Genomic DNA, 25445 nt, shown 5'->3' with positions numbered 1-25445 from the left:
ATTCTATTGGAAGTGCAAAAGTAATTTCTCTGGAATATAAGTTAAGGAGTCAAGCCCACCGTTACATCTTGTTTAATCATGATGAAGTTCAAGAATTCATTAGGTAAGTAAATCTATTGGTTGTTGGCTTTAATTATGTTAAAAGTATTTAACATTCATTTTAACAATGCAATTTCAATTGTAGGGAGCATGAAAACGTAATTACAAATGTTAAAAAAAGAAAGAAGTGGAGCAAAGCAAAGAGTCAAGGACAAGATTTCGTTGAGTGGTTCAAAAATCGTGCTTTGATGGATGATGTACCTGAGCACCTTAAGGAGCTATCTAGAGGACCAAATACAATTGCAAGTTGTTTTTCTAGCTATGTCATTAATGGTTACCGGTTTCATACAAAGCAACGTGATGCAAAACGTAAGACACAAAATAGTGGTGTTTTGGTGGTGTCAGTGACCCAAAAGCTTTGCTAGCACTAAAGATGAAAATCCAACAACAAAACCAATAGCATACTATGGATCAATTATTGAAATAATTGAACTGGACTACTATGGTAGTTCTAAATTTGTGTTATTTCGATGTGATTGGTATGAAGTTGAGAACGACAAGTATGGGTTGACTTGTGTTTACTTCAATAAGAGATGTTATGTAGATGATCCTTTTGTGTTGGCTTCTCAGGTCCACCAATGCTTCTATATTGAAGATCCTTTTGATGCTAACAGAAAATATGTTATGAAGATCGTTCCACGAGACTTTTTTAATATGAAAGATGATATAAATTCAAATGCCCAGGAGTTATATCAAAGCGAGCCGTCAGATCATGCTGTAAATCTAGCTATAGTTGATTCCAATTATGAAGTCGAGTTGGTCAGGGATGATATGCCGGCGACGGTTATTGAAAATCCATTTCTTAAGTCAAATATGGTGGAATCCGAAGATCAATTAAATTTTGATGCCACTTTGTCGGAATCCATGGATTAGTCTATCTGTACTGATTTTATTTTGTTAATTCAATAGTAACTAATTAGTCTATCTGTACTGATTTTGTCACTTTTTGCGCCAGACATTTAAACACAATGAGTATCTTTTATTTGTTCCAAATTGTTAATATTTGCTTATCTGCTATTCAAATAATTTCTTTACTTTATTTGTTCTAAATTTCTAATATCTACTATTCAACTTGGCTGGTTCTAGAGTATTGTGTTGGTGGTGACCTCGTGACATTATTCAAGCAGGTGAGTGTGTTTATTTTTTGCAAACCAAGATTTTTTTTTCCAGATTGCATTTTGATTGGCCAGATGATTAAGTAGTTTCACCTATCTAGCAAGCTCCCATCCTAAATGTTGGGATCTTAGATGGACCGATCAGATGTCGCTCTTTCCAAATACGCGCAGCTTCTGATCGGTCTGCGGACCGATCAGGCACTAATCTGATCGGTCCCGAGACCAATCAGGCACTAATCTGATCGGTCCCGAGACCGATCAGATGTCGCTCTTCCATTGCGCTTACAGCCTCCTGATCGGTCTCCAGACCGATCAGTAAAATCACAGTAGGCTACTGATCGATTTCTGATCGGTCTGCAGACCGATCAGGTGTCCAAGGTTTCACTGGATCGGTCTGCCGACCGATCCAGTTTCTTGACTCAGTCCGGGTCGAGCCCTCTCTGCCGACCGATCCAGTTTCATACATTGTCTCACTTGTTATGTTATTGTTTTAATCATTTTATGTGCTTTTGGTTTTTTTTTCCTTTTTTAGAAAAATGAACAGGATAATTGATATTGAACCTCATCAATTTCAAGTTAAGTCCAGTGCTGAATTGCTCAAACTGTATAAAGTAAAAGTAGAAGGTGCCAAGAATATGAAGAAAAATAAAGAATCTACTTCAAAGCAAGAGCCAAGGAAAAATTCTACAGCTGGAAGTGCAGCCCAAGAAGCTAGAAATACTCAAATACAACATCAAAAGAAAGACCAAAGGAAGCAGCCATTGACCACTACAAGTGCAATTCAAGAAGGTGCCAAAAATATGAAGAAAAACAAAGAATCTACTTCAAATCAAGAGCCAAGGAAAAATTCTACTGTTGCAAGTGTAGTCCAAGAAGCTAGAAATACTCAAATACAACATCAAAAGAAAGACCAAAGCAAGCAGCCATTAAGCACTACAAGTGCAGTTCAAGAAGTTAGAATGCAGCAAGAAAAGTTAGAAGTAAGATCTACTTTGATGCAACATGGAAAGCAAGAACAGAGGAAGAAGCTATTTGCCATTGGAAGTGCAGTCCAAGTAGGAAGATCTACTCAAACACACCACAAAAAGCAAGACCAGATGAGGCAATCCTTAGCCACTGGAAGTGAAGTCGAAGTTGGAGGATCTACTTACATTCCAAGTCAAAAAGACCTTGATAACCATGCATTTTTAGTCCAACCTGAATCATCTAAGAAGATTGATGACCAAAATGACAGATTTTGTCCAAATAATTTGAAGAGACAATTGAGAAATACAATAGGAGATCATGGTCAAGGATCTACGGAAAAACAACCAGCCTCTAAGAAGCCAAAGGCTACTTCAAAGTGTCCTGCTATATCACTTGGAAAATATATTAATAACCATAGGGATCAACTTGAAGAAGAGGAATTAGAAGATGAAGAGAGTGAAGAAAATGACATAGAACAAGAAGTTGAAGGGGATATCAACTTTGAAAATGAAGAAGATGAGGATACTAATGACAATACAACCGAAGGTAACATTTTTTCTAGTTTAAGGGGATATCAACTTTTGATTTTAACTCATTTGTGTTTTAAGTGTCTTTGCTTATTTTAGACATTATGAAAATATGAAATTTCTTATTTATTCGTAATGTTAATTAGGGGCAACATCGAAGAGAAAACGAGGAAAGACATTGTGTAAAAAAGTTCATGAACGATCAATAAATGATAGACAAGAAATCATCTTGAATAAAGAAGGAGAACCCGTTGGACCAGACCAGAAGACAGTTTCTCAACTTAGTAGTTTCTTGGGAACAATAGCAAGAAGTGCAGATTTGTGTCCTCTTACTTACACAAATTGGAAAGCTATACCAAACAAACAACACATATGGAATTATATCAATGTATCAACTTTTTTACTTTTGTGTTTCTACTACATGTGTGTTTTTGTATTTTTATAAATTAGATCTTTATAACTGCATTACTTTTCTTGGCAGCAAAAATACATCATTCCAGAAAAAGGGGAGAAGGCTGTGTATGGTATTATAAATGATGCTTGGAGGCGATATACATGTTGGATTAAGAAAAATCATTTCACCGAGTATACAACCATGCACGAGCGGTTGAAAAATTGTCCTCAAGACATACCAGAAGCACACTTTAGAGTGTTGATGGATTATTGGAGACTTGAAACCATTCAAGTAAGATACATATTTTTATAATTAAGTAATATTTTATATTATATTTTTAATGTTTGATAAAATTCATTTTTTATTGATGAATTTAGGAAATAAGTGATCAAAATGCTAAAAATATTGCTTAGCAAAAATGGAGACACCATGTAGGACCTATAAGTTTTGCTTGTATAAAGGAGAGATTGGTATTCTATTCTATTTGTTATAAGCATACATTTAAATTGGCCTAAATTTAGTGCTTAAATCATTGTTTTCTTCTTGCAGAGTGCAAGCAATGAGGATAAAGAGTCTCCAACTCAAGCTGAAATGTTCATTGAAACTCGACAGAGAAAGAAAGGAAAACAACTAGATCAAGAAACAAATAATGCAATTGTAAGTGTTTCTCTACGCTTTACATGTCAAATGTAATTATTCACTATCACAATTAACATTACTTATACAATTGCTAGACAAAACTTCGAGACTTGATTGAAAATTCTAGTGTACCTTCTACTGAGGCTTTTAAGACTGTATTTGGCAAAGAGAAGCCAGGAAGAGTGCGATGCTATGGAAGAACTACAACACCTACACTCTTAAAAAGAAATGAAGAAATAGCAGAAATTGAGAAAAGGCATGCTAATGAAGTCAAACATTTAACTGATAAGGTGCACGAGATAGAAGCGAAACATGAAGAGATGGAGGTGAAACATAGTAAAGAGATGGCGGTAATGGAGCAAAAATTTCAACTTCTTCTAAGGACCATGTTAAATCAAAATGACTCAAGAGTAGACATGGAGTCTTTGGCAGCTTTGTTATCTCCATGTGATGCTAATAGTGGTCTATGTTCATCCACATCAACTCATGCTCCAAATAATCCCAAGGAAAAAATGAAGTTCATATTAAATAAATATTTTTGGAATTTGTTCAAATATTTATGCACTCAAGGCATAACTTGTGGTAATTCCCTTTTTCAATAGACTTATTGCATCCTTGGTATACCTGTTAACTTGACTTATTGCACGTAACCTCTTGACTTATTGCATCCTTCAATAGACTCCAAATTTAGTTATTAGTTAGATCTTCATATCTTGTCCTTGGTACTGTAAATTTATGTCATTCAACATGAGTCACGCCATCACCATGAGTCAACATTTATCTAATAATTTATTCAACATTTATAACTCTCTAGTGTTGGTGCAACATTCCTCAGGTCAAGGTTGACCTGGTTGACCAAGCTTGAGTCTTGGTTTGGATTTCGATGTTTGACAATGCAAGGTTGATTGAAGAAGAGTCAAGTAGGTCAAGGATGACCGGATACTTGACTGGGAAGTCCTAACTGGGATGTTAGGCAGGAGAAAAATCCTGGTGAGTGAAGCCAGGTGAAAGACCTAGTGAGTGAAGCTAGGCAATTTGGAAGTCTAGTGAGTGAAGCTAGGCAGGAGAAAAATCCTGGTGAGTGAAGCTAGGTGAAAGACCTAGTGAGTGAAGCTAGGCAATTGGGAAAGTCCTGGTGAGTGAAGCCAGGCAAGAGAAATCCAGATGGGTCAAGGTTGACCAGACATCTGGTGAGAGTCCAAGTAGGTCAAAGGAATTGACCGGATACTTGGCACGAGGAAGAAAAGTCCAAGTAGGTCTTAGGGAGTGACCGGATACTTGGCAAGAAGAGAAAAGTCCAAGTGGGTCAAAGGGATTGACCAGACACTTGGTGAGAGAGTCCTAGCTGGTCAAGGGTGACCGGATGCTAGGTCTTATGTACCAACAAGTCATGGTTGACTAGATGTTGGTTTAGGGGGCTTTGGGCTTGGTTTTGGACAAAAACCAAGATCTGGATTGATCAGCCGATTGATCCAGCAGGTTTGGATTGATCCGTGGATTGATCCAGCAGGTTTGGATTGATCCATGGATTGATCCAGCAGGTTTGGATCGATCCGTGGATTGATCCAGAAGATCTGGATCGATCCACCGATCGATCCGGTGAGTCCCCGAGAACAGAACCCCTTTGGATCGATCCGTGGATCGATCCAGAGGTCCCAATCGATCAGTGGATCGATTGGGACGCTCCTGCTTCGCGCGATAAGCGCTGGATCGATCCGTGGATCGATCCAAAAGTTTTTTCAGAGCACAGAGGCGCTCTGGATCGATCCGTGGATCGATCCAAAGCCTCCCCGATCGATTGGGAGCATTCCAATCGATCGGGATTCGACCGTTAGCGTCGATTTAAGCCGCAGGCGTTCATTTCCTTCGGCATCTCTTCACCGATTCACTCCAGATCTCTCGCCAACTCCTCCACAGCGCTCTCAAAGATCAGATCGCCAGTTCTTGAAGGATCTTGGAAGCTTTCCAAGTCAAGAGGCGGATCAAAGGCAAGAAGAGAAGCTAGGGTTAGGGTTTTCTGTACTCATTGTAAGCTTTGCGCTTGTATTTTGTTTCCCTTTCCTTTCTTCTTGTACTGAGAGTCTTGTAGGGCTTCTCCGCCCTCGGTAGTTACCGAAAAGGAGTGTTATCATAGTGGAGGGTGCGTGCGTGGTGTGGATCCTTGGACTAGTCACCTCTTGTGAGGTGGATACCAAGTAAACCAACCGTGTTAGCGTTGTGTGATTTGTTTCTGTATTTTCCGCTGCACATCTTAGAAGAAACAAGCAACGTCGAGCAACGAGCGAGCGACGAGCTATTCACCCCCCCTTCTAGCTACTTTTGGTCCTAACAAGTGCTATCAGAGCGAGGTCGCTCTTCACCGAAATCATCGCCGGAAGGGTCAAGCATAACAAGAAAAGCTAGAGGGTGAAGAAGTTGGAGCAAATTCTTCAAGTTCAAGACTTTATCAAGCTCAACTTCAAGATGCAATTCCAAGATGGACTTGGATTTGACACAAGGGTGGCTCCACTGTACACATCCACAAGCTTCGATTCTTGGAAATCAAGAATCGAAAATTTTCTTATGATGGAGATAGAGCAATGGTTTGCTCTAATGGAAGGCTTCAAGGCTCCAAGAAATTCAAAGGGCAAAGTTCTCAAGAGGAGCAAGTGGAGCCAAGAGCAAGTCCAAAGGTGCGAGGCCAATGACAAAGTGACCAAGCTTTTGGTCAATTTATTGCCAAGCACCATCCTTTGCAAAATTGGAGAATTTGAAGATGCAAAGGAATTATGGAGCAAATTGGACAAGCTTCATGAAGAGATCCCCTCCACTGTACAAGATCATGAAGAATCCAGAGAGGGTGACTCTTTGGAGCAAGACCAAGAGGAGGACTCCGAGGTTGAGAGATGCTCAACCTTCGAAGAAGAGGAAATCCTAGAAGCTTCATCCTCAAGGGAATGCAATGAAGGGAACAAGGAGGGAGCATACTCCTTGTTTCATATTCAAGATGATGAAGCCTCCACCTCTAGGATTGAGGGGGAGCAATCCTTGGTGACGCCGGATCAAGAAGAAGGAGAAGCTTCTACATCCGGGTCAAGAGACGAAGAGGAGGAAGAAGATTCTACCTCCACAAGTCAAGAAAAATCAAATGGAGGAGAATCAAGGTTCGATCAAGAGGAAGCTTCTACCTCCGGATCCAAAGGAAAAGATGCCACCCCTACAAGCAAAGGTATAAATATTTCAATTAATAATAAAAATCATATTATATGCTTTGAGTGTAGGGAACATGGGCACTACAAGAGCAAGTGCCCTAAATTGGCCAAGAAGAAGGGCCAAGTGGCACAAAGAGGCAAGGTGAAGCCCAAGGAGATCACCCCTAACACAAAGAAGAGCAAGGAGCATATTATATGCTTCTCTTGCAATCAAAAGGGGCATTACCGAAGTCAATGCCCCAAGGGGAAGAAGGTGGTCAAGGCTCAAGGAGGCACTAGTCAAGGGGGAGCCTCCAAGGTAAAGAAGAAGGTATCTTTTATTGAGCCTACCCCTTTACATTATGGTAAAAAGCATGATAGTTCTAAGTTTTATCATTTTAATGCAATTTACCATAAGAATAGGAAGCATGAGGGCTTTAAGGAAAAGCATGTGGCCCTACATGCCAAAACTACTACACCTAAGGTTAGGGATGTAGGTAAAAATCTAGGCAATAATTCTAAGGATTTTAGATACAAGCCTAGAAACAAAAATGCTCATGGACCAAGACCTAAGGACTTAATGATAGAAAATCAAGTCTTGAGGTCAAGACTTGATAAAATGGAAAAGACCCTAAAAAGGATGAAAAATATCCTATTAGGGCAAAATGAGCATAACTTAGGGTTAGGAAAATCAAAGCCATCCAATAGCAATAGAGGTTTGGGATACAAACCAAAGGCTAAGAAGGATGTGCCTAGTTATCATAGGGTTCCATATAGTTATGGAACAAACCCTAGGTCTAGTGGGCAAGTCAAAAATACTAAGGAGGTCATCCCTAAGAGTGTTTTTGCAATAAATGTGACTAAGGCTTCTAAGAAGTCTAAGAAAGTCACAAACAAGGTCACAAGGGAGGCTATCCCTAGAGTTGACCTAGAAAATGTGACCAAGGCTTCTAAGAAGCCCAACAAGGTCACTAGGAAGGTATCTAGGGAAGTTATCCCTAGTGAGTACCTAGAGCATCCAAGGAGCACCAATAGGTGTTGGGTTCCTAGGAGCATTTTCTCTACCCCATAAATGGGTTAGAGAGTGTCAACTCCAATTAGAAGGGTAGTTAACCCAACTTTGAGGAAATTGACACTCAAGGAGCATTTTCAAGGTTTTGTTAACCTTTGAAAATGAAATGGAATTATTATTTACTCCTTGAAAGAGTAAAATGTGCCTAATGGTGGAAGAATTGATTTTAATCTTAAATGGCACATATTGGGAAATTCATAAGAACTACCAAGTTGGGATTTTGGTATGTTCTTAGGAAATTTAAGGCAATCCGGGCCTTAATTTAAAAGTGCTACTCTTGTGGAAAAATGAAATATGCCAACATTTGAGGATATGCTTACTTTCAATTGGCATACATTAATCAAGGGAATTAGAAATGCCAATTTAGGCTTTGGCATTTTCTTGAAGCACTTTAGGGCAATCTAGGTTTAAGTTGTAAGTTTAGCTAAGATTTTAAGGATACTTAGATAGTTAATCTAGGTATACTTTATTTATGCTAAATCTTGCCATGATTGTTTGCCCATCATATGCCATGACATCATGTCTATTTTTGCATTCATGTTTTATTATGCAAAATTCAAAAATACCATGTCATGACATTCATACATCATGTAGTTATAGGAATCTTTCTTTTGAAAGTTATTTGATTTTGATGTATGTCATAACATTATCATGCATTAGTTTAATTCCTTGTAATTAAGGACAAATGGCATTTAACAACACTTATTAACAAGTGACATCCTAGGTGGATGTCTAATATCTTTAAAATGCCTAGATAGATATGCATGATCCCTAGATTAGGGCAAAACCAAAATCTACATCTCACAAAGACTATAAGGTGACTTGTATGTGCTTTAGTGCACATTAGATACAAGTGAGATGTTAGGAAGATGAACAAAACTCAAGATGTTGATTTAGTGCATTCTTTTGAGTTTTAGGTTCATCAAAACACATAGTTATGTGTTTTCCCATCATTGGGAAAGCTAATGTACAAGTCATGTGCATTATGCCCAAGGAACATGATGGGATATTGGTTTTGAAAATGTTTTTAAAATGTTTTTGGAAAACCTTGGTGAAGGCTATCTTTTGATAGTAATCACCATTGAATAGTTAGACACAAACTTGAAGAAAACACTAAAGTTTTTGCAAGTTTTCAAGTTTGTGTCAATCTTTGAAAATATGATGTATTTTCATAGAAAGCTATTTTTCCATGATTAAGTATGCCCTAAATAATGTCTACACGAAATTTCATGATTTTTGAATTTTTGTAGAATTTTCTAGGGGTTTCTGAAGTTGACTGAAATGGAATTTCAGCAACTATCAGAGCTCCGATCGATCCATGGATCGATTGGAGTGCCTGAATCGATCCATGGATCGATTCAGAAGGCATTTCCCGCGAGCAGAAGCTCGCTGGATCGATCAGCCGATCGATCCAGGGTGTCTGAATCGATCAGTGGATCGATTCAGAAAGGTTCAATCGACTGGAACCCAACTCCAATCGATCCAAGTTGCTGATTTTGGCTGGGAAGGCCTGATTTCAGCATCTTTGAACCTCTTTGAGTCTAGGTAACCATTCCAAACCCCTAAAATATATTTGTATACATACAAATGGTGTTTTCATGTGAAAACAAGGATGGATTGGTTAAGGAAGGCTTCATTGAAGTTTAGGTTGAGGTTTGTTTCAAATTTTGAGTATTTGAACCTCAAAACTTCTAAATTTGGGTTTCCTAAAGGTTTAGGGATTCCAAGTCATTGTTCGTGCAATGACAGAAGTTACCACCATGTCTTTAGGGGGAGGGACTCTTTAAAGACATGAAAAATTATTTTTCATGAACCTTGGAAGGTGGTTAACCTTCCGTTAAGAACATGCTCAAGGTTGAGCGTTTGAACTTTAATGGGGAGTGGATATCCTCATTGTTCAAGTGGTTTCAAGTGGATAATGCTCAAGGATGTGCATTTGCCTACATTGGGGGAGAATGTAGGGTTAAGGTTAATGAAGGGTATGGGACCTTCATTATCGTGCTGATCACAACGAGTGAAGTTGTGAACGACGATGAGCAACTCTTCAGGGGGAGAGTTTTCAACAAATGAATCTGTTGATGTGTGCCCAAAAATGGGGCATGGTTTGATGTGTGCCAATAGGGGGAGAATGAAAGGGAGTAAGTTAGGCTTTTATCACCTAGAGGGAGTTTGCCCTCTTAGGGGGAGAATGAAGGGCTTAACTTATGTATTCATTACCTAGTGGCATGAAGAAGGTTTAGGCTATGGGATTAGCCTAACTTACATGTGGTATTGTAAGTGATAGTGTTGGTATTGTCAAACATCAAAAAGGGGGAGATTGTTGGTGCAACATTCCTCAGGTCAAGGTTGACCTGGTTGACCAAGCTTGAGTCTTGGTTTGGATTTCGATGTTTGACAATGCAAGGTTGATTGAAGAAGAGTCAAGTAGGTCAAGGATGACCGGATACTTGACTGGGAAGTCCTAACTGGGATGTTAGGCAGGAGGAAAATCCTGGCGAGTGAAGCCAGGTGAAAGACCTAGTGAGTGAAGCTAGGCAATTTGGAAGTCTAGTGAGTGAAGCTAGGCAGGAGAAAAATCCTGGTGAGTGAAGCTAGGTGAAAGACCTAGTGAGTGAAGCTAGGCAATTGGGAAAGTCCTGGTGAGTGAAGTCAGGCAAGAGAAATCCAGATGGGTCAAGGTTGACCAGACATCTGGTGAGAGTCCAAGTAGGTCAAAGGGATTGACCGGATACTTGGCACGAGGAAGAAAAGTCCAAGTAGGTCTTAGGGAGTGACCGGATACTTGGCAAGAAGAGAAAAGTCCAAGTGGGTCAAAGGGATTGACCAGACACTTGGTGAGAGAGTCCTAGCTGGTCAAGGGTGACCGGATGCTAGGTCTTATGTACCAACAAGTCATGATTGACTAGATGTTGGTTTAGGGGGCTTTGGGCTTGGTTTTGGGCAAAAACCAAGATCTGGATTGATCAGCCGATTGATCCAGCAGGTTTGGATTGATCCGTGGATTGATCCAGCAGGTTTGGATTGATCCGTGGATTGATCCAGCAGGTTTGGATCGATCCGTGGATTGATCCAGAAGATCTGGATCGATCCACCGATCGATCCGGTGAGTCCCCGAGAACAGAACCCCTTTGGATCGATCCGTGGATCGATCCAGAGGTCCCAATCGATCAGTGGATCGATTGGGACGCTGCTGCTTCGCGCGATAAGCGCTGGATCGATCCGTGGATCGATCCAAAAGTTTTTCCAGAGCACAGAGGCGCTCTGGATCGATCCGTGGATCGATCCAAAGCCTCCCCGATCGATTGGGAGCATTCCAATCGATCGGGATTCGACCGTTAGCGTCGATTTAAGCCGCAGGCGTTCATTTCCTTCGGCATCTCTTCACCGATTCACTCCAGATCTCTCGCCAACTCCTCCATAGCGCTCTCAAAGATCAGATCGCCAGTTCTTGAAGGATCTTGGAAGCTTTCCAAGTCAAGAGGCGGATCAAAGGCAAGAAGAGAAGCTAGGGTTAGGGTTTTCTGTACTCATTGTAAGCTTTGCGCTTGTATTTTGTTTCCCTTTCCTTTCTTCTTGTACTGAGAGTCTTGTAGGGCTTCTCCGCCCTCGGTAGTTACCGAAAAGGAGTGTTATCATAGTGGAGGGTGCGTGCGTGGTGTGGATCCTTGGACTAGTCACCTCATGTGAGGTGGATACCAAGTAAACCAACCGTGTTAGCGTTGTGTGATTTGTTTCTGTATTTTCCGCTGCACATCTTAGAAGAAACAAGCAACGTCGAGCAACGAGCGAGCGACTTACTCCCCCCTTCTAGCTACTTTTGGTCCTAACATCTAGTAGCTATGATTTTTCAATTATTATTTATGATGATTGGTGAGGTATTAATATTTTAACTTTTATATACAGGATCCTAATATGGATGGTGATCATGTGGATGAAGATCAAATGTTGGACATAGAAGCGGAAGAAGATGATGTTATATAGCTTGATTTTTTAGTACAAGTACTGATAGTGGATGAAGGTCAAATGTGGATGCAGATCAAATGTTTTGATCAGTAATAATAGATGACAAATGATTTTATATTTTGTGTGCAAAGATTTAAGTTTAAGGTAGAGAAATATTAAGACAAATGTAGATGAAGATGATGCATACTTTATTAATTAGTATATTTGTTTGAGTATTATAATATTTTGTTTTGGATAATAATGTAATTAATTTTCTTCAATATGTATGTGGATGATTAATATATTTTGAGCATGTTTTTCTTTAATTGGTATAATTTTCTTCAATTGGTATATTTTCAGTATTAATTTTTTCTGTTGCTATCAACAATAACAGTTTTCCTCTGTTGTTATCAATAACACCGGTTTTCCTGTGTTGCAATCAAAGGCAACGATTTTTCCTGTGTTGCAATCAAAGGCAGCGGTTTTTTCTGTTGCTATCATAGATAACGGTCATAAACCGTTGCCATAGAATGATTAAAAAACCGTTGGCTAATATTCATCAAAGGCTACGGTTTTTTTATAGTGTTGCGAATTATTAGTAAAACCGTTGCCTAAACAAAAGGCAACGGCTGACTATACCACGGTTTAAAAACCGTTGTCTAAAGAAAAGGCAACGGTTTTTATACTTTAGGCCACATTTTTTGGACGTTGCCATTGATGAAAAATGTTGTAGTGAATCATTATTAAAAGTATTCAATAGAAGTCATTTATAAATTGCTCCTAGAAGTTAGAGCAATAAAAATATTTTACAACAACATTTTACACAGAACCACCACTAAAATTATCTAGTATGATCATTTTCAAGTTTATTCCTAATAGTTATATTAATAGGGCCAGTTTATAAGAGCAGTTTATATAAATCAACGTTAAAACTACACGATAGGTGCAGTTTCAAAGCCAATCCTAAAATAATAGAAGAATAAAAGTGGTTTATAACAGCAATTTACACAACACGGTGATAAAAATATTCAATAGCAATTTGAAAATTGCTCATGGAAGTTAGAGTAATAGAAACGGTTAGTAGCAGTGTTTGACATAGAACTACTACTAAAAGTACTCAATATCAACCGTTTCAAAATTACTTGTAATGTTATATTATTAAGAACGGTTTACAATAATAATTTATGTAAATCAGCATTAAAACTATGTAATAGGTGCAATTTAAAAATTAATTCTAAAATATTAGAACAATAGAAGTGGTTTATGGCATCATGTTAAACAAAACAATATTAAAAGTAATTAGTCGAAAAAGTTTGTTAACTGTTCTTAGAAGTTAGAGTAATAGAAATAGTTAGTAGAAGCGTTTGACATAAAACTGCTGCTAAAAGTATCCAATATCAATAGTTTCAAGATTACTTCTAATAATTGTATCATTAAGATCGGTTTATAAAAGTGGTTTATTCAAATCAGTGCTAACGTTATTCAACAAGAGCGATTGCCAAACTGTTTTGAAAAGGTAAGGCAATATAAACGATTTAGTCTAAATCGATTATGTTGTAAGATTTTTAAGAGTAGTGTTAAAATTTCTCCTAATAAAATGCTTTTTAAAATACCTTTTTTTTATAGTGGTGTAATGATTAGAAGAGTTTTTTTCATCAAGATTAACTAAATACCTTACCGATGGAGAAGCCTAATGAAAATTAGTATATAAAAAAGTCCAATAAAACTTAGCACATGTAGATGTCAAAGTAGGTCAAATGTAGACTAAATAATTGTGAACAAAGAATTTCAATAAAAGTTGACAAATGAGGAAGTTCAATAGGGCCGCAAAGGAAAAACACCAACAAGATTTTGTATAATGCTCGAGAGCAATAACTGTACGAAAATTAATGTGTGTGAATCATTTATTGTATTAAATGAGCACTATTTAGGTTAACTTCTAGCTTTTGTATTAATTTTTATCTTTTAGTTCAAATGACTATTCTTTGTGATTTATAAAAATATAGAATCGTCACATCAGCGGGCCCCCTAGAGCCGGTTCCACGGATATAGAGGGAGGTAAATGTAGGTACACAGGTGGAAAGTATATGGCGGAGACGTTAACCTCAGACAGTGACACCCCGAGGATCGATCCCTGGACCTTTCAACCCCAGAACCTTTCACCCGACCATCCTCAAAGATAGAATTGACATTGGAGCATCAACAAGAAAATTCTAGCAAGGAACACAACCAACCTGTGGTGGTTGCCATGGCTATGTTCTATCCGAGACTTTTGATTAGGACTTTCAAGAATGATCTACGGCAAGTCCATAGTGCTTGCCACGACCATGGATTGTTAGGTTTTGATGGTGATGCCTCTCAAAAATTTAGGAAAGTTTGTTATATTTTGGAAACTTTAGATGCTATAAATGTAAAAGGGGCACCAATTTGTGGGAGGAAGGGTGTTTTCATAACAGAAAACCCTAGGAGAGAGCCGTCTTCCAAAAAATCCAAGGAGCCTAGAGATATCGTCCACCAAAGGAGAATGTGGAGATCTTCTAGAGGTATCATCAACATCTACAACCAAGCTTTCTTTGCACTTCTCTCTTTATTTTCATTATACAATGTTCCTTTTGATGTCTATGGTATGTATCTCCATCGTGATGGAGTAGTCCCCTTAATTCTAAGATTAGGAAGTAATCCGCTGTTGAGTTACAAAAGATTACGTGTGAGTTAGGACTTTTATCTATGATTTGTTAGATACTTTATTCAATTTTAGTTTGCTTCACGTATTCGTATATTATTTGCATGATTAAAGTTTAATATATGGATTTCTTTGGGATAGAATAGGAGATGAACCTTAACCTAGTATCTAGCATATAAGTGCACGATGCAATTGTTAGAGATTGTGGGATGTTGATGCAGATCCAACCTATGATGAAACCCAATATGACCCTTCTAACTTCAAAAGGGTGTACTTTTGATTCAAGATTGGGAATTAGACTTTGTCGATGTTGACATGTGTAGAATTTAAAAATTTACGTTTGTTATGGATAAAAGCGTTTTCAAAGTTTAAAAATTTACGTTTAAAAATTTACCTTTTAATCCTTTTCAGAGTCTTTTTTACTATTTTTAATAATTTTTATTTTTAGGGTATAAGGGATAATTTTGATATTTCTGGTATTTATAGGAGAAGATTTGTCTTAATCTGCATCCTATTTTGAGTTAAAATCGTGTAGTTATGTACTTTTTTTTGGGTAAAAGATCTATTTTCTTTCTTTACTAGATTGGAATTAAAATTTATTAATTGTAATTTTTTTCTTTATTTAGGTCTTAGGTTATGGTCTATATTAGAGTCATATTTAAATGTTAAGGAATTATCCTTTATTCATAATAAAATTTCTTATTGTGGCAAAACTCAAATAACAGTGTATTTCTCTTCATTTTAGAAGGATCCTCTTCTTGTTTTCTCCTAATCTTCCTTTCTCGGTAACCCATAGGATAACCACTATCCTACGCGGCATCAGTGTTGGGGGCAATTTTCCTAGGTCAAGTTTGACCAGTTTGACTAAGCTTAAGTTGAGTCAAGTTTAAATCGGGATTTGAGTTTTGATGTTTGACAATATAAGGCATTTGACAATATATGGAGATTGCTGGAGCAATCGTCCGATTGTGGAGATGGTCAAGGGATTGACCAGGTTGACGAGAAGACAAGTCAAGTGGGTCAGTGTTGACCGGAGACTTGACCGGGTAAGTCCTAACTGGAGTTTAGGCAATGGAAATGTCCTAAGTGGAGTTTAGGCATTTGGGAAAGTCCTAACTGGAGATTAGGCAAGAGAGAAGTCAAGTAGGTCAAGGTTGACAGGAGATTTGACTGGGAAAGTCCAAGTGTGATCTTGGCAAAGGAGAAAGTCCTGGTGAGGAGCCAGGCAAGTGAAAAGTCCAAGTGTGATCTTGGCAAGTGAGAAAGTCCTGGTGAGGAGCCAGACAATTGGAAAGTCCAAGTGTGATCTTGGCAAGTAAGAAAGTCCTGGTAAGGAGCCAGGCAATTGGAAAGTCCAAGTGTGATCTTGGCAAGTGAGAAAGTCCTGGTAAGGAGCTAGGCAATTGGAAAGTCCAAGTGTGATCTTGGCACAGGTTGTAAGTCCAAGCATGTGGTCTCGACAAGGTAAGTCCTAGTGTGACTTGGTGAGGAGAACTCGATAACTAGGATGAGGCCGATGGAAGCTTTTGAAGGCAAGGCGTGAAAGATGGGGAGATATCCGAGGGACACAAGGCTGATGGATGGAGGAGGCTAGAAGGCTAGTTCGAGGTTGGTCGAGTGTGGTGGTATAATCCGACAACTAGGATGAGGCCGAAAGAAGCTCCTGAAGGCAAGGCGTGAAGGATGAGAGGTATCCGAGAGACGCAAGGCTGATGGAGGAGGCTAGAAGGCTAGTTCGAGGTTGGTCGGGTGTGACCAAGTGCTAGGCATGGAGACCCAATAGGTCATGGTTGACCGGGAGTTGAGTTTGGGAATTTGGACTTGAGTTTGAGTCAAGTTCACGCTGGTCAATCGATCGAGCAATCGATTGAACCAGTGTCCAATCGATCAGTGGATCGATTGGAGTGTGCTGCGATTATGGGAAGGCCCAATCGATCGGTCGATCGATTGGGATGTAAAATCGCGAGCACAGAAGCTTTCCCAATCGATCGAGCGATCGATTGGGAGCTTCCCAATCAATTGGTGGATCGATTGGGAAGGGGAGTTCTCGCGCGATCGCGAGAACACAGAACGCTTCTAAATCGATCCACCGATCGATTCAGATGTTCCCAATCGATTGGTCGATCGATTGAGATTCGACCGTTGGGCAGGATACAGGTGATGGACGGCTGAGATGGAGCGGTGCTGACGTGGCAATCAATTGGGGATGAATTGGATCGATTGGGAGCACTGTTTAAAGCCTGGGCGGAGCGTTTTCTCTGCAGATTTTTGCGATCTGTGTTCTGCGATTTTCAACGATTCTTCACGAGCTTTCTCCGATCTACTCACGCCAGTTCTTGAAGGCACTTGGGGAGTTTCTCCAAGGTTCAAGAGGCGATGACAAGCACAAGTAAGTAAGAAGAAGGGTGTATTACATTGTATTTTTGTTTCTTCTTCTTGTGTTCGTGTTTTTGTTTGTGTGTGTGTACTGTACGAGGCTTCTCCACCTCCGGCTGCGACCGAGAAGGAGGTTTTCATTAGTGGAGTGAGCGTGTCGTGTGGATCCTTGGATTAGTCACCTCTTCTTGAGGTGGATACCAAGTAAATCCGTAGCGTTAGCGTTGTGTGTGTCTTGTGTTTATTTCCGCTGCACATTATCAAGACGAAGCAACTGACAAGCGCGACGAAACGCTATTCACCCCCTCTAGCGGGCATCACGGTCCTAACAATTGGTATCAGAGCGAGACCGCTTTTTTACCGACTAATCGCCAAATGATCAAGAAGCTAGAGGAAGAAGAAGATGAATTTGGGAGGACCACTCTGATGGAACATCCGGATTCCACCTTCATACGACAAAGAGGACTTTAATATTTAGAGGAATCGATTGGAGACTTGGTTCCAAATGGATTGGAACCAATGGATGGTCTTAGAGGACCCATTTGAAGCTCCAACGGACAAGAAGGGTAAACGCCTCCGACCTCGGCATTGGACCGAAGAGCAATGAGAGCAATTGGAGGCGGACAAGAAGGTAACGAGAATTTTGAATAATTTACTACCTTCTAATATTTTGTTGAGTGTAGGTGAAACCACAAATGCAAGTGATCGTTGGAAAAAGATCATTGCCTATCATGAAGACCCTACACAAGTCCAAGGTGTAGGATCGAAAAGAATTTAGATATCTCCACAATGACATGATATTGTCCACTTTGGGCCTAAGCCCTCATAGTTTTGCTCTTGGGCTCTACCCAAAAGGCCTCATGCCAATGGAGATATCTTTTTCTTATAAACCCATGATCTTTTCCATGTGTTTTCAATATGGGACTATGTTTGCAACCTTGCAACCCCAACAATCCCCCCCTCAAACAAAGGACCATGGGCTTCCCACGTCCGATCCTCGACCCACCAGGTCTTCCTGCCCCTCGGTCTACCCGACCTACTAGGACTTCCTTGCCTAGCCGCAACTAGGACTTCCTGCCCCTCAGTCCACCCGACCTACTAGGACTTCCTGCCTGGTGTCTGGTCCTCTTGATCCGAACATAGGAGCCCCACTTTCTTTGTTCGAGGTCAATATTGTACTCACATGGTTCAATCAGACCATAGCTCTTGTGCACAGTCGGCGGTTAAACCTTCTGGCAGTCCGGGCTCTGATACCAATTGTAGGATCGAAAAGAATTTAGATATCTCCACAATGACATGATATTGTCCACTTTGGGCCTAAGCCCTCATGGTTTTGCTCTTGGACTCTACCCAAAAGGCCTCATGCCAATGGAGATATCTTTTTCTTATAAACCCATGATCTTTTCCATGTGTTTTCAATATGGGACTATGTTTGCAACCTTGCAACCCCAACACAAGGAGTGGAAGAGCCCAAGGAGAAGGGCTCATTGGTTCAAGAAGAGAAGGACCAATCCGATGTTGACACAAGGTCAACATCCGAAGAAGAAGAGGAAGAAAAGATGCAATCCGATGTTGACGAGAGATCAACATTCGAGGAGGAAAAGGAAGAGGTGGAAGAGGAGAGATCTTCCACATCCTCAAGAGATGAAGAAGTGGAAGAGTCCATATCCTCAAGTGAAGAGGAAGAAATAGAAGATGATGTCATCTTTACATTGCAAGAAAAATCAAATGGAGAATCAAGCATCAACCCTACAAGCAAAGGTATAAAGATTTCAATTATTAAAGATAAAAATCATATCATTTGCTTTGAGTGTAGGAAGCATGGACACTACAAGAGTAAGTGTCCCAAATTGGCCAAGAAGAAGGGTCAAGTAGTACCCAAGGGTAAGGAGAAGCCCAAGGAGATTGGTCCCACGAAACGCAAGAGCAAGGAGCACATTGTGTGTTTCTCTTGCAATCAGAGAGGACATTACCAAAGTCAATGTCCTAAAGGGAAGAAGCCAACCAAGGTGATTAGAGGAAGCACAAATCTAGGGGGAGCTTGTAAGAGCAAACCCAAGGTAAATTTTATTAATGCAAATTCTCTTATAAATGATAAAAAACATGCTAGTTTAAATTTAAATCGTTATAATGCTATTTATCATGAAAATAGAATGCATGATAAACCTAAGGACAAATATATACCTCCTCATGCTAGATCTACCATACCTAAGGTTAGGAAGGTAGATAACTACTTAGGCAACAATTCTAAGGACTTTAGATATGAGCCTAAGGCTAACAATGCTCATAGGAATCAACAAAAATCCAAATCTATGGATTTAGTAAGGGAAAATCAAGTCTTAAGGTCAAGACTTGATAACTTAGAGAGAACCTTAGCAAAAATGGAAAATATGCTTAAGGGTCAAAATGAGTTTAACCTAGGAAAGTCTAGACAAGAGTCATCCAATGACTATAGAGGTTTGGGATACAAACCTAAAGTCATGAAGGATGTGACTTCCTTTCATAGAGTTCCATATAGCTATGGGACCAACCCTAGGTTTAGAGGTCAAGACAAAGATACTAGGGAAGGAATCCCTAAAGGTTCTTTTGGTAAGACCAATGTGACTAAGACTTTTAAGAAGTCTAACAAAGTCACAAAGAAGGTCACAAGGGAGGTCATCCCTAGAGTTGACCTAGTAAATGTGACAAAGGCTCCAAAAAGGCCAAACAAAGTCACAAATAAGGTTACAAGGGGAGTTAGCCCTAGAAGTGACCTAGTAGAAGTGACCAAGGCTTCTAAGAAGCCTAGAAAGGTCCTTAGGAAGGTATCTAGGGAAGTTATCCCTAGTGAGTATCTAGAGCATTCAAGAAGCACCAATAGGTATTGGGTTCCTAGGAACATATTCTCTACACCCTAGATGGGTTTAGAGAATGTCAACTCCAATTGGAAGGGTAGTTAACCCAACCTTGTTAAAGTTGACACTTGAGAGTATTTTCAAGATTATTGTCAACCTTTGAAAATGAAAAAGGATTGTAGGGTTACTCTTTGAAAGAGTAATATATGTGCCAAAATTTGAAGAGTTGAATTTAATCTAAATTGACACACTTAAAAAAAGTATAAGAAAAATCAAATTAGAATTTTGATACTTTCTTAAGGAATTAAGAGAAAACTCATGCTTTAATCAAATGTGATTAAGCCTTGAAGAGCAAAAATGTGTCAAACTTTGAGGATTTGAACTTAAGTTAAATGGACACATTTAGAAGAGGATAAGAAATATCAACTTGGGGGTTTGACATTTTCTTAGAAGGATAAAGGCGAATCTAAGCCTTAATTTGATTTCATTTACTCTTTGAAAGAGTAAAATGTGCCAAGTTTTGAGGAATTGAACTAAAATTTAATTTGGCACAAATGCAAAAAGAAATACCAAGTTGAAAATTTGGTATTCTATTGAGGGATTAAGGGAAAATTTAAACTTTAATCAAATTAATTGCTCTTTGAAAGAGTAAGTTGTGCCAAACCTTGAGGAATCACATCAAAGGTAAGTTGGCACACTTGGAGAAAGGGTAAGAAATGTCTAGTTGAGATATTAGTATGTTCTTAAGAGATTAAGAGCAAAATTAAGTCTCAATCCAAATGTTTGATCCTTAAAGAGAGTAATATGTGTTAAAAAAATATTTGAGGATTGAATCTTTAATTTCAATTGGCACAAATAGAAAAGGGGTAAAAGAAATGTCAAGTTGGGTTTTGTCTTTCCTTCAAGAGATGAGCAATCTAGGATTAATTTTAAGGTTTTAGCTAAGGTTTAAGGATACTTAGATAGATTATCTAGGTATATTTTATTTATGTTAAAATTTCATGATTGCTTGCTTATCACATGTCATGACATCATGTGTAGCATTCATTTTTATTATGAAAAACATAAAAATATCATGTCATGTCATGTCATACATACATCATGTAGTTATAGGAAATTTTGTTTTGAAAATTATTTCTTTTTGATGTATGCCATGTAACATCATGCATTATGTTAATTTCCTTGTAATTAAGGACAAAAGACATTTATTAAGAATGGTAAATATCCCAACAAGTGGGATTCCACCAAATGACATCCAAGGTCGATGATCATAAGTCTCATAATGCCTAGATAGATATGCATGATCCCTTAGTTAGAGTAAAACCAAATATACATCTCACAAAGAATTATAAGGTGACTTGTATATATTTTAATACACATTAGATACAAGTGAGATGTTAGGATGGTGAACAAAACTTAAGATGTTGATTCAGTGCATCTCGTTGAGTTTTAGGTTCATCAAAACACATAGTTATGTGTTTTTCAATCATTGGGAAAGCTAATGTACAAGTCATGTGCATTGAGCCCAAAGAACATGGTTGGATATTGGTTTTGAAAATGATGTTAAAATATTTTTGGAAAACCTTGGTGAAGACTATCTTTTGATAGTGATCATCATTGAATAGTTAGACACAAACTTGAAGAAAACACTAAAGTTTTTTTACAAGTTTTCAAATTTTTGTCAATCTTTGAAAATAAGAAGTATTTTCATAGAAAATTATTTTTCCTTGATAAAGTATACCCTAAATAATGTCTACATAAATTTTCATGATTTTTAGAGTTTTGTAGAATTTTTTGGGAGTTTCTGAATTTCGCTGAAATTGGATTTCAGAGAAATCAGAAACCCAATTAATCAGCCGATCGATTGGGACGGGTTCGATCGATCAGCCGATCGATTGGAAAGTCAATCACCGTAAACAGAAGGTCAGTGAATCAATCAGCCGATCGATTGACCCAGGCTGGATCGATTCAGAGGGAATTTCTACGAGCAGTAGCTTGCGGAATTGGACAATAGATCGATTGAAGTGATTTCAATCGATTGAGTCCCAACTTCAATTGATTGAGAAGTCTGATTTTGGCCTGAAAAGCCTATTTTCAGCACTTCAAGTCACTTCGAGTCCTGTTAACCACTCCAAACCCCTTGGAATACATTTGTATACGTTTGGGGGAGTTTTTCATGATGAAAACAAGTATGGATTGGTTAAGAGAAACCAAAGTGAAGTTTAGGATAAAGTTTAGTTTCAATTCTGAATTGTGGAACCTTAAAACTTCAAGTTTTGATTTTCAAGGGTCATTAACCTTTCCTAACCCTTTGAAATACATTTGTATACACTTAGGAGGAGTTTTCAAGATGAAAACAAGTATGGATTGGTTAAGACAGACTTAGGTGAAGTTTAGGTTGAGGTTTGGTTTCATTATTGAATTATGAACCTCAAAACTTTGAGTTTTGGTTTTCCTAATTATTTAGGAACCTCAAGTCATTGTTGGTGCAATGATAGAAGTTTGACCATGTTTTTGGGGGAGTTACTCTTTGAAAACATAAAAATCTTTTCAAAGACCTTGGAAGGTGGGTTAAATCTTCGTGATGAATTAATGCTCAGGGTCGAGTATTCGGGAGCAATGGAAGATTGGTTATCTTCATTGCTAGGATGATAAATGCTTTCGGATGAGCATTGTAGAGTACATTACTGCTCAAGGGGGAGCATTGGGTTAATGAAGGGGATCGGACCATCATTGGAAAAGTGAAAAATGCTCTTGGATGAGCATTGAGAAGAAGATTGCTGCTCAAGGGGGAGCATTGAATACAATGAATGAGAGTTTCATTGGGAAGTTGATGCATGCTCTGGATGAGCATTGTGAAGTGAAGTAGAGCTCAAGGGGGAGCTTTTACGGAAATGAAGAGTATGAGATCTTCATTGTGGGGTTGTTAACAACATGTGAGGTTGTAAACAACGAAGAGTTAACTCTTATGAAGAAGAGTTTGTTTTCAGTTTTTGATGTGTGACAAAGGGGGAGAATGGAAGGTTAAGTTAGATCTTCATCCCAAGCAGGGGGAGTTTGCCCTCTAGGAAAGGGAGAGAATGAAGGAAACTTTCATTCATGCTTTGTCATGAGAGGATTAAGGCTATGAGATTTAGCCTTGGTATAAAGAAAAGGTTAAAGTTATGAGATTTAGCCTTGGTATAAAGAAGAGATTAAGGCTATGAGATTTAACCTAACTTAGAGGAATTGTCAAACATCAAAAAGGGAGAGATTGATGGGGCAATTTCCCTAGGTCAAGTTTGACCAGTTTGACTAAGCTTGAGTTGAGTCAAGCTTGAGTCGGAATTTGAGTTTTGATGTTTGACAATATAAGGCGTTTGACAATATATAGAGATTGCTGGAGCAATCATCCGATTGTGGAGATGGTCAAGGGATTGACCAGGTTGATGAGAAGATAAGTCAAGTGGGTCAGTGTTGACAGGAGACTTGACCGGGTAAGTCCTAACTAGAGTTTAGGCAATGGGAAAGTCCTAACTGGAGTTTAGGCATTTGGGAAAGTCCTAACTAGAGATTAGACAAGAGAGAAGTCAAGTAGGTCAAGGTTGACAGGAGACTTGACTGGGAAAGTCCAAGTGTGATCTTGGCAAAGGAGAAAGTCCTGGTGAGGAGCCAGACAAGTGAAAAGTCCAAGTGTGATCTTGGAAAGTGAGAAAGTTCTGGTGAGGAGCCAGACAATTGGAAAGTCCAAGTGTGATCTTGGCAAGTAAGATAGTTCTCGTAAGGAGCAAGGCAATTGGAAAGTCCAAGTGTGATCTTGGCAAGTGAGAAAGTCCTGGTAAAGAGCTAGGCAATTGAAAAGTCCATGTGTGATCTTGGCACAGGTTGTAAGTCCAAGCATGTGGTCTCGGCAAGGTAAGTCCTAGTGTGACTTGGCGAGGAGAACTCGATAATTAGGATGAGGCCGATGGAAGCTCTTGAAGGCAAGGCGTGAAGGATGGGGAGATATCCGAGGGAAGCAAGGCTGATGGAGGAGGCTAGAAGGCTAGTTCGAGGTTGGTCGAGTGTGGTGGTATAATCCGACAACTAGGATGAGGCCGAAAGAAGCTCCTGAAAGCAAGGCGTGAAGGATGAGAGGTATCCGAGAGACGCAAGGCTGATGGAGGAGGCTAGAAGGCTAGTTCAAGGTTGGTCGGGTGTGGCCAAGTGCTAGGCATGGAGACCCAATAGGTCATGGTTGACCGGGAGTTGGGTTTGGGAATTTGGACTTGAGTTTGAGTCAAGTTCAGGCTGGTCAATCGATCGGACAATCGATTGAGCCAGAGTCCAATCGATCAGTGGATCGATTGGAGTGTGCTGCGATTGTGGGAAGGCCCAATCAATTAGTCGATTGATTGGAATGTAAAATCGTGAGAACATAAGCTTTCCCAATCGATCGGGCGATTGATTGGGAGCTTCCCAATCGATTGGTCGATCGATTAGGAAGGGGAGTTCTCGCGCGATCGCGAGAACACAGAACGCTTCTGAATCGATCCACCGATCGATTCAGATGTTCCCAATCGATCGGTCGATCGATTGAGATTCGACTGTTGGGCAGGATACAGGTGATGGACGGCTGAGATGAAGCGGTGCTGACGTGACAATCTATTGGGGATGAATTGGATCGATTGGGAGCACTGTTTAAAGCCTGGGCGGAGCATTTTCTTTGCAGATTTTTGCGATCTGTATTCTACGATTTTCAGCGATTCTTCATGAGCTTTCTTCGATCTACTCACACCAGTTCTTGAAGGCACTTGGGGAGTTTCTCCAAGGTTTAGAGGCGATGACAATCACAAGTAAGCAAGAAGAAGGGTGTATTACATTGTATTTTTGTTTCTTCTTCTTGTGTTCATGTTTGTGTTTGTGTGTGAGTATTGTACGAGGCTTCTCCGCCTCCGGTTGCGACCGAGAAGGAGGTTTTCATTAGTGGATTGAGCGTGTCATGTGGATCCTTGGATTAGTCACCTTTTCTTGAGGTGGATACCAAGTAAATTCATAGTGTTAGCGTTGTGTGTGTCTTGTGTTTATTTCCGCTGCACATTATCAAGACGAAGCAACCGACAAGCGCGACGAAACGCTATTCACCCCCCCTCTTGCGTGCATCAAGGTCCTAACAGTCAGTTGGTATGAAACCAATGTGAAGGTCATCACCAGTTCCAATGGCGGGTCATTGTGGTGGTAGTCGCGGTTGCAACAACAGGCAAACTTTGATGGAGGAAGCAAAGCACCATGGTCGTAACATCCATGACAAAATGACGATTGGGGATTTACAGAGACAAGTTGCAGAGTTAACCCAGTGTCTAGTGTCGCAGGATCTCGATGATCATGGATCTAAGTCTTCTTTCAAGACCATATCATAGACGGGATGCGCCTCAGGAATGTCCTGCTAGAGACTTCAGATTTTAGGACCTACCCGAAGTTTCTAGTTCATTGCGAGCAGAGGACTTCATTGACTGGATCAATGAAGTAGAGCGAATTCTGATGAGCTGATGCCAGAGGATCTTCCTTCTGGGCTATCGCCTTTGGGAGATATCCCGCATCAGATTGACCTTATTCCGGGATCAAGTTTGCCTAATCGGCTAACTTATCGCCTTAGCCCTAAGGAAGCTA

The 25445-nt window shown here is 39.5% G+C and overlaps 1 pseudogene; it reads left to right on the top strand.

The window, feature by feature from the left end:
• Window positions 1-1750: 1750 nt before the first annotated feature.
• Window positions 1751-25195, top strand: LOC122048592 (annotated as a pseudogene).
• The last annotated feature ends 250 nt before the right edge of the window (window positions 25196-25445 follow it).

The sequence above is a fragment of the Zingiber officinale genome, chromosome 2B (assembly GCF_018446385.1).
Source record: "Zingiber officinale cultivar Zhangliang chromosome 2B, Zo_v1.1, whole genome shotgun sequence".
Taxonomy (NCBI): Eukaryota; Viridiplantae; Streptophyta; class Magnoliopsida; order Zingiberales; family Zingiberaceae; genus Zingiber; species Zingiber officinale.
The sequence above is the reverse complement of the archived record's forward strand: the minus strand, read 5'-3'. Positions and strand labels throughout refer to the sequence as shown.